The sequence below is a fragment of the Solanum lycopersicum genome, chromosome 12, assembly GCF_036512215.1.
Source record: "Solanum lycopersicum chromosome 12, SLM_r2.1".
Lineage (NCBI taxonomy): Eukaryota > Viridiplantae > Streptophyta > Magnoliopsida > Solanales > Solanaceae > Solanum > Solanum lycopersicum.
The window spans coordinates 60,951,939-60,961,263 of record NC_090811.1 but is presented as its reverse complement, the minus strand read 5'-3'; the positions used below and the strand labels follow the sequence as shown (position 1 = coordinate 60,961,263).

At 32.6% G+C, this 9,325-nt stretch overlaps 1 long non-coding RNA gene across 1 annotated transcript; it reads left to right on the top strand.

The window, feature by feature from the left end:
• Positions 1 to 3,431: 3,431 nt before the first annotated feature.
• On the top strand, positions 3,432 to 7,621 carry LOC112940494 (uncharacterized). Its single transcript, XR_003244765.2, has 3 exons — positions 3,432 to 3,608; positions 6,517 to 6,594; positions 7,348 to 7,621. It is a non-coding gene; the product is annotated as an uncharacterized lncRNA (long non-coding RNA).
• Positions 7,622 to 9,325: the final 1,704 nt, after the last annotated feature.

Genomic DNA, 9,325 nt, shown 5'->3' with positions numbered 1-9,325 from the left:
TCAACTTTGAATTGTTCGTTTGGAAAACACTCAACTTTGTTTTATAACTCGAAAGTCACTCCACTAATAATAGTTCACATAAAAAGTCGAGTAACTATTGATATTTAACATGAAAAGCACCCAACTAATTAAAATTAACTTTTCATTAAATTTTGTAAAACACACAAAATTTACTATGTAAAAAAATAATAAGATGCTTATTTTAATTATTATATTGAAGTATAATTTTTCTTTATAGCTTTTTCTTTTTTTAAAAAAAGGGCATTGTGCTGCGTGTTTTTTATTACTTCTTATCAATTCCAGCTTCAAAAAATCATAATTAAATACGATGAATTAATATAATTTATTTGCAAGTTTCGTGATATTAACAAAATAAAATAATTGATCACTAGCATACAAAGATAACTTAAAGATTCTTTTCATATGAAAGATCTTGATAGTCTTATATATTTCTTGGGTTTGAAAGTTCATAATAATATTTGAGGTGTGTTTCTGAATCAACACAAATATACTCAGGATCTGATTTCTTTGGTTAGTCATTAAGATTTCTCCTCCGTAAATACTCCATTAAAATTGAATGTGAAGTATTGTCGTGAGGAAGATGATCTTCTTCCTGATCCAACTATATTTCGACAATTAGTTGGGAGTCTAAATTACTTTACTTTTACTCGATATAATATATCTTTTGCAGTTCAACAAGTTAGTCAATTCATGCAAGCTCCCCATCATCTCCATTTGGTGGTTGTCCGTCGTATCATTTGGTATCTTCTAAGAACATCTACTCGTGGATTGTTCTTTACAAGTGTTTCTCCTATTCATCTTAATGCTTTTAGTGATTCTGATTGGTAGAGATGTCCTAATACTCATCGTTTAGCCACTGGAGAGTCATTGATAACTTAGAAGAGTAAAAATCAAGATCCAGGGGTGGATCTACATGGATCCAAGGATGAACCCCCATAGTTGAAAAAATTACACGGTACATATAGGATCAATTTTTTGATTTATATGTATATACTAAGTGATGAACCTCCTAAACATAAGCCAAAGGCTTGGCTTAGCGGTAAATGGGGTTCAAAAATTTGCTACCTTAGTGCTAGGTTGTGGGTTCGATTCTAGATTACAACATTTTCCACCCTATTTTCAACTAATTTTCATTTTTATTTGTAAATAAATGAAAATTTGTTTTGTTTGAAAATCTATTTTTATAGTATTTTATTAGATATTAAAAATAAATTTATTTTCTATTTTTATAAAATTAAGTAAAACTTACAATGTTTTTAAGTTTTTTTAATTAGAATTTAAAAAATACATTCTCTCATACTCATTTTAAGTCAAACGTTTAATTTATATTCGATTAATAAATAATATAATTATAAGTAAGATCAAATAAATAAGAGTAATTATTTAAAATTTATAAATAAATACGATTGTTGCGATATTTTTCCATTTTGATAATTATTTTCTCGACACAAATTCTATTGCTACAATATGATCGGATTCAAAATTAATCCTTTGTTAGTTTCAAAAATTAAATAATGTTTATATACAACAACGACACTAATAATACCCATAATTATAGGTTTAAAAAATATATTCTCATGTTTTTATATTTTAATGTTATGTCAAACATATAGTTACTCGATTTATTGTTTGGATTGAGGTGGAGTTGAATATTTTTAGTTGCTTATATCTGATTCGACCCATTTATAATTGAGGCCCCCCGCTTGTATGGATACTATTATCGTGCTTACTTATCTTTTTGAACCCCCTCGATGAAAATCCTGCCTGTCACTGGCAAGATCGTGTGTCAAAATCTTCAATAGAGGTTGAACATCGATCCATGTCTACTGCTTGCTCCGAGGTAGTATGGCTTTGTGGATTACTTGTTGAGATTATATTTCCTCATGAATCTCATCCTACTCCTCTCCATGCTAACAATACAAGTGCTATTCAGATTGCTACTAATACAGTTTTTCATGAGGAGGCCAAATGCATCGAAGTAGACTGTCATTAAATATGAGAAATTGTAGATAAAGGATTCCTTACTCTTCCACATGGTTCCAATGATCTTCAAATAGATGATGTGCTTACAAAAACCATGCACGACAACGCCATCTTTTTTTAGTAGGTAAATTGATATTTCTTCATCCACCAGCATTGATTTGAAGGTGGATGTTAGCATGACAGAAAACTAAATAGTTTTATATATTAAAGTAATTATATAGTTCTATAAATTTGTATTATCATATAGATTCTGTTGTAAAATCAGAGAAATAAATATTGTGATAGAATGACTTATTTGGAGGGATAGTAAAACAAATTTAGAGGGAATGAATAGCAGATTTGTCGAGATAGAATAGTTGATATTTAGGGAGAGGAATGGCGGATATTTAGGGATGTGTAATCTTTATGCTCTCTATATAATGGAAATAATCTCTCGAATGCAAAAAATTGACGATGGCAACAATGCCAAACCTACTCATGGGAGAAGCTAGTGATGTCTATGAATCCAAAGTTAGATAGGAAGGTAATAAGTATTCGATAAAATAGTCCAAGTAAATAAGTATTCAATGAAATAGTCCAAGTTAGATTGAACATCACCTGATACTTCAGCGCGGTTTGTTAATTTTTGAAAGAAAGGGGTGGATCTTGAAGAAGTGACACGAGCCTAGAGTAGCAGCCTATTATGTTTTGTCAGTTTCCTTTGATATCTTATTAGTCGAACTTGAATTTGCATGTGGTTCTAAATTCTTCTTTCATTACATTTCTAATATGTAGCTTATTTTCTTATGACATCTTGCATTCTATATCGTTTTGAGAGATTTTAATGCACACTTTTTTGAGTGCTCGTTCATCCATATTTAATCGAGGCCTATATATAGCATCAAAAGAAAGCCTATAAAAAGTTATCTTACTGCTTGTGATGAGAATGTTATATTGTATTTTGGCTCAATATTGGGTCCAAAAGCTCTTTAATATTGAGACAAAAAATATTAGGTGTAAACAAGATGAATGAACAATGTTTTAGCATGTGACCTGAAGACTAAAAGTGAAGTCTTTGTTTAAAAATTCTTCTTTGATTTTTGTAGTCACCAGTTGCCTACAATAATTATTTTGACTGCTCATTGCTAATGGCATTCAAAGGTCCAAGCATTGTCTGCTCAAGACTATTGTGATGTTAGTTAACATTTAACATGCATTTATCCTTTTTTTATAACCATGCATGGTGCCGATGTCAGCTTGCACGGATGTTAACTTGTAACTATAATAATTTAATGGAAAATCAGATTTTTAATTAAAAAAAATAATATAATATTAATAATAATAAGGAGTCCTAGTTTGACTAAGTCTCCACCTAACTCTCCTAATCCTAATCCTCTCATTCTCACGTATCTCACTCTCATTCTCATAAATATTATCAGCAAAAGAACTAAAAATAGTAGTTCTTCACTTTTCAAGAACTTACACACAAAAACTCAAACAAACAGCTAAGCTAAAAATGAAAATCAACAACATTCTTCTCAACGGATTGGGTTTGGGATTTTGGTGGTGAGGCAGTGGTGTCGTGAGAATAGGCAACATTGAAAGAAGTGTTGAACGATATTAAGGTATGGGTTTTATTCTATCTTGGCCCCCCTTCCCAAGAGACCCTTAAGGTTTAGTTTAATCGCAATTGAAAAACTAAGGTTGTCCCTGTTGCATGCCCCTGTCATTAGATCCTTTGAAATATTCAAAGCATGTGTTGGTGTGTCTTCTGGTAGATAATTTTAGGTCTGGTTGTGATTATGTATTGAATGTATATTTGGAAATTATGTAAGGAATGAAAGATGTATTCCGGAAAAGTGTATTAAGTTAACTGTTTGAGCATGTGTGTGTTGTAAATTAATTATGTTGCTGCCTGAAATTTACATGTTAAAATGTTGTGTTTTTGTGTATGAAAATGTTAAACGTGTGCTGTTCATATAAGGGTAATGTTACTGGAAAAATGTCATCCGAATTACTCCAAGAATCAACATAAAAACTTGAGAGAAAGATGGATTGAAAGAGATCAAATTTCCAACATGCTGGAAATGTTGGTCTCGACCAAAAATTTGAAAATTTAGCTATGTTTTAAAATTTTCTAAAAATTGTGAGGTCATTGGGGATTGAACCCAAGACCTCACCAAATGAAAATAACATAAAAATTTCATGAGAAAAAATGGAAGAAAAAATAAAATGAGGTGAGTGGGGATTGAACCCACAACCTCTTGAATAGATGAGAGACTTAGGAGAAAAATAAAATAAGGTGAGTGGGGATTGAACCCACAACCTCTTGAATAGATGAGAGAGTTAGGAGAAAAATCAAAATGAGGTGAGTGGGGATTGAACCCATAACCTCTTGAATAGATGAGAGAGTTAGGAGAAATATAAAAGAGACAAATAAAATGAGGTGAGTAAGGATTGAACCCACAACCTCTTGGATAAAGTTAAGAGAAAAATTAATAGAAAAAGAATGAGTTTGTGGGGGATTGATCCCACAATCTATTTGCCTGAAAATAGAAAGAGAGGAGGGAAAAGAAAGAAAATATTATGGAGGTGATGGGATCGACCTAGGGTCCCCCAAATCTGAAAAATGCAAGTACCAAGTTTAATATAATATTAAGTGTTGCTCAAGGGATTCGAAATCGGGTTCCCTTGCCCAATTCTGTATTGACACATAAGTCGTACGTGAACAAATATTTAATAAATGCTGCCTCTAAGAGTCGAAATCAAGATCTTGGCATACCAACAAGATGCATAAGTCTTGTACCACATAATATTGGGTAAGTATGAATCACTTAGACGAATTATGAATGAAGCCTCATAGCTTGTACCCATGGATCCATAAGTCCAGCGTACGTTTAAAAGTAAGCGAACCTATGATGGATGTAATGAAATGATGTGAACCTAGGAGGTTTATGTAAGAGTGTGAAACATACTAAAAGGCCAAGTGCATTGGCATATGACGAAATGAACATTCACGTAAGGGGATATAGAAATGTAAAATCAAATCTCAAGCATACTCCAAAAGAAAGTGTTAAGAATGAATTGATAGTTAATATGTAAAGAAAAGAGTGACTACATGATTATAGGCTAGTGCAATTGAGATAAGATGCATCTACGCCTAAAAATCAGTGTTACTAAATGAAATTTCTAAGAGAGTATATATATATATATGAATAAGAAAAGAACGAGTGGCTACATGAGGATAGGCTAGTACAAGTGAGACAAGTTGTATCTATGCCTAGAATCAATGTCCCTCAATGTGAACTCAAAGAGAGCATATGTATGTTATACAATGAACAAATAATGAAAGGTAAGTAAAGATGAAACGAAAAGATGTTAAGAGAGAATAGGGTGGCATCATAATATGTGGCTAGTGCAAGTGAGACAAGTTGTACCTACGCCTATATAAGGTCACCAAAAGTACTCACCTCAGAGAGTGTTGATTATTAAGAGGCAAGTCTCAATCACACTCTATACGTAAGTATAAGGACAATTCACACTTAATACGTAATGATGGGATTATAAATCATCTAATGAGCTATGATGCCTCATGCTAGAAGCCAGCTTCTATGATGTATGAGATGAATCTAATGGAACTTTATACTGAGCACCTATAGGCTAGATATGAGTCGCGATTCCTTCTTTCAGGAAGGCTGGGGTTCGTGTAATTCTCATGAGATGAGACTGTCCGTCCAGACGGGTATGGGTCTCCTTATATCTCCTAGTCTTTGAACCTATATAGACAATATAGAGATCTAGCAGTGTTTAATTCCCTATATACGCTAGCATGTTTTGGTTTACTTTGGCCGGTGATTCCACCTCTTTTAGGTGTGGGGATTACACACTGGATTTCATGATGCTCACATGATCTATGTCAGTTAAGGTTAAAGTTCCCAAAGAAAGAATGAGGTCAACCTCAATGAACGTACATAATGAAATGAACGATACCAAAGGTGTTAGGATAGGATAATCAAAAGGTGAGCTAGACTTAAGTAATAACACTAGGTTGTTCTTGTTCATTGCACAGCGAACCCGATGAGAGTCTTGAAATACATCCTAGGTATGACTGATGGCTGCACTAGTATATGAAAGAATGAAAATGAAGTACATATAAATGAATGAAGCAGACTCTACTTTGTTAAAGAAGGCTCCCTAGTTGAGGTCCCATATGTTGAGCCCTTATTTTGAGAAGTCCTAATGTCAAGTTCATGATTCCAAGGTCTCATGGAATATGAAAGAATGATATGAACAATGTGATATGATATGTGTAATACGTTATGTGTTGTTTGCAAAATGATAACTATGATGATGTATGTTACTCTCATAGCATGACTTTCCTAATCCGATTTTGGCAAGTCCACTGACTTGACTTTCCATAACTCATATCGGTAGGAGAGGGATCTTCTTAATCATGCATGTCTTCGGTATGTGCTTGCATATACCATACTTAGTACAAGTGTGTACTAATCCCATACAACTCTTTACTTTTAGGTGTAGGTGCAGGTGAACGCTAGAGCATTACGAGACTACACTGAAGTTATCTGGACGTGGAGCATTCATCTAGACATGGTAGGCCCTCTTGCTTTCGAGGATGCCTATATTTTATGTTCTAGCTTAGATGTAGGCATCAGCTAGTGGAGGATGTTCCAGTAGCATTTCTTTGACTTGTTTCAGACATTGTATTGGTGCCATTTTGGCAAGTATACATTTAATGCAATATGGAACTATTTCTTTCATTTGATGATCTTAATATTCGATGGTTAATTGTGAACATTTATAATTTTAAGTAGAATGTCTTATATGAATGTTAAGTAATAAAAAGTTTAAATTTTCCGCTAAAATTAACTTAGATAAAGCAACGATGACGTATGTAGGCTTGTCTGTGACCTTTGAGAGGTCAACGACGCCGGTCTCGTCTTGGGTCTAAACTGCGGTCGTGACACCTCTGTGAGAAATCAACTTAGTGATCACGCCAGCATGCCTTTATACCTATGGCAAGGTATATTGGATCCTCTCGATGTGACGTACACATCGAACTTCACATTTAGCTCATGTGGTTTTATTATTGGTTATTAGTAGCTCCCACAATTCAGTCAGACTCTCTTGTATTGAACATTTATCAGTATATTCAGTATTCAGTTTTAGCATGTCATAAATTGGTCATTGCATTTAGTTAGCTCAAAATTCGCTATATCATGTTCAAATTATTATACTTGCTTTTGTGCTTGTTCAGTTATGTTTTTTTTTGCTTTATTCTATCCTACATGCTTAGTACCTTTCATGTAATGACACATACGTGCGCTACATTTTCTCATGATGTAGGTTCAAGTTCTCAGCATCCAGATCACGCATAGATCGATTTCTCGATTTCCAGTTCAGCAGATTCAATGGTGAGTCCTTATTCTCTGAGGACAATAATCACGAGTTCATTTCAGTCATTTAGTTTCAGTTTTTGCTAGACTTAGCTGGGGCTTGTCCCAGTATTTCTAGTCCAGTTAGAGGCTATTTTCAGACATAGTTAGTTTCAATGTAATTGTTAGTTTATATTTTTCTTTGTATTAAACTCATCAGTCTTCGTATAGCTCAGATTTAACATATGTGTATTTCCCCATCTTTTCATTTTAAGTATGATTTAGCTTTCGCAACAGTTTATATTCTTTAGTATGCTCATGATTATGCCAGCAGGGTTGGTTTGGGATCACTTGTGGTCCTAAGTTCCGTGTCCCCATATGGGGAGTAGCTCGAGGCGTGACTAAAAAACTGACTCATTCCTTAACTAGTTGTTCACTAATTTTTTCGTATTGTTTACACACATTTGGGTTACGTTGTTTATAACATCTGTGTACATAATCCTTAAGTATTGTATAACTAGTGTTATTCTGAACTTCTTATAACATATTTTTATTTTATTTGCAAAAGAAGTTGGTTTGTGATGATTTTATCCTTGGTCTCCCAAGATCTATTTTCGCCTTCACTAATCACTAATTCACAATGTACCCTACAATTGATTTTAAATGAGTTCAAGAGCACGCCGCTCAATTTAACCTTAACAGTGTGGGGGTTAGAATCGACCCTTATCATGTCTATAACATCCAAATGAGTTATAAAATCAGAGGGGGCATGGACCTAACCTATGATAGAGAACAACGAGGATAATCTATAAAATGGCTACAATGACATAGATTTTCATATTAAAAGCAAAATACAATGGTTTAACTAAAAAATTACTTTCGTATCTTTGGAGTATATTTTATATAATAAATAGTATATAATTTTGAAGCAAATCAACCAGGTTTTGGAACTATTGTTTCTATACCACATGTGACCCAATAATTTGTAGACTTCGAATTTGTAGACCATGAAAAAAGATTTATGAGTAAAAGATATAAATTTACTTAGAATAATATCTCATTGTTTTTCCTAACATTGAAACTACTGAAGAAGTTCACATTGTAACTACTCATCCCAAGAAATGTGAAAAAAATAAAATATTTATGAAGCATTTTCATCTATTGAAAAGTAGTATAAATTTAATCATGCACCTATCCAATTTGTTATTATTATTTTATCCCCATTATGGCTGTTAGTGGCACATGTTCTTATTTTAGTTTTAATGTTTATGTTTCTTTCTTTGTATAAATTCAGACTTTCTGCAGATTAGTATACACAAGGAATTTTATATGTTCACTCCATTTTTATTTTATCGAATCAGTTTCTTGAGTATTTTTGTTTTGACAGTGGCATCAGAGCCTCTAGTTTATCTTACAGGACAAAAATAACATTTATGAAAGATCAATGAATCCTTAATATACTTCAAGATGAATAAGAAATCTTTCTCTTTCTCCCTACTTTATTCGTCTTCTAATTTCGTATAGTTTCATAACACGTTATCAACACGATTGTTCTATTCTTAAAGAATGATAAAGAAGACGAGAAAAGTGCAAAAGAAATCTTGCATAAGTTATGCAACAAAGTTCTTATATCCTCAAGGTATGATTTATCTTTATGTTATAATTATTTATGTAAAAGATCTGGAGGTGCCATCTAAAGTAAGTATTAAATAGACTTGTCGACTTTCTATACGTTTAATTTTAATCGACTCGAAAGAGAATTCCTTAATTTATTTTAATAATTAAATAAGCACAATTTAGTGAAAGGTATGTTTTCAACCTTTATATGAGGTATGTGATCTATTAAGATATATTTATTAACTAATAATGTTGATTATGATAAATCAATAATCTCAATTTTGTGTGTAATTATAATATACGATCATATTAGTTATCATCAAAAGTGATAA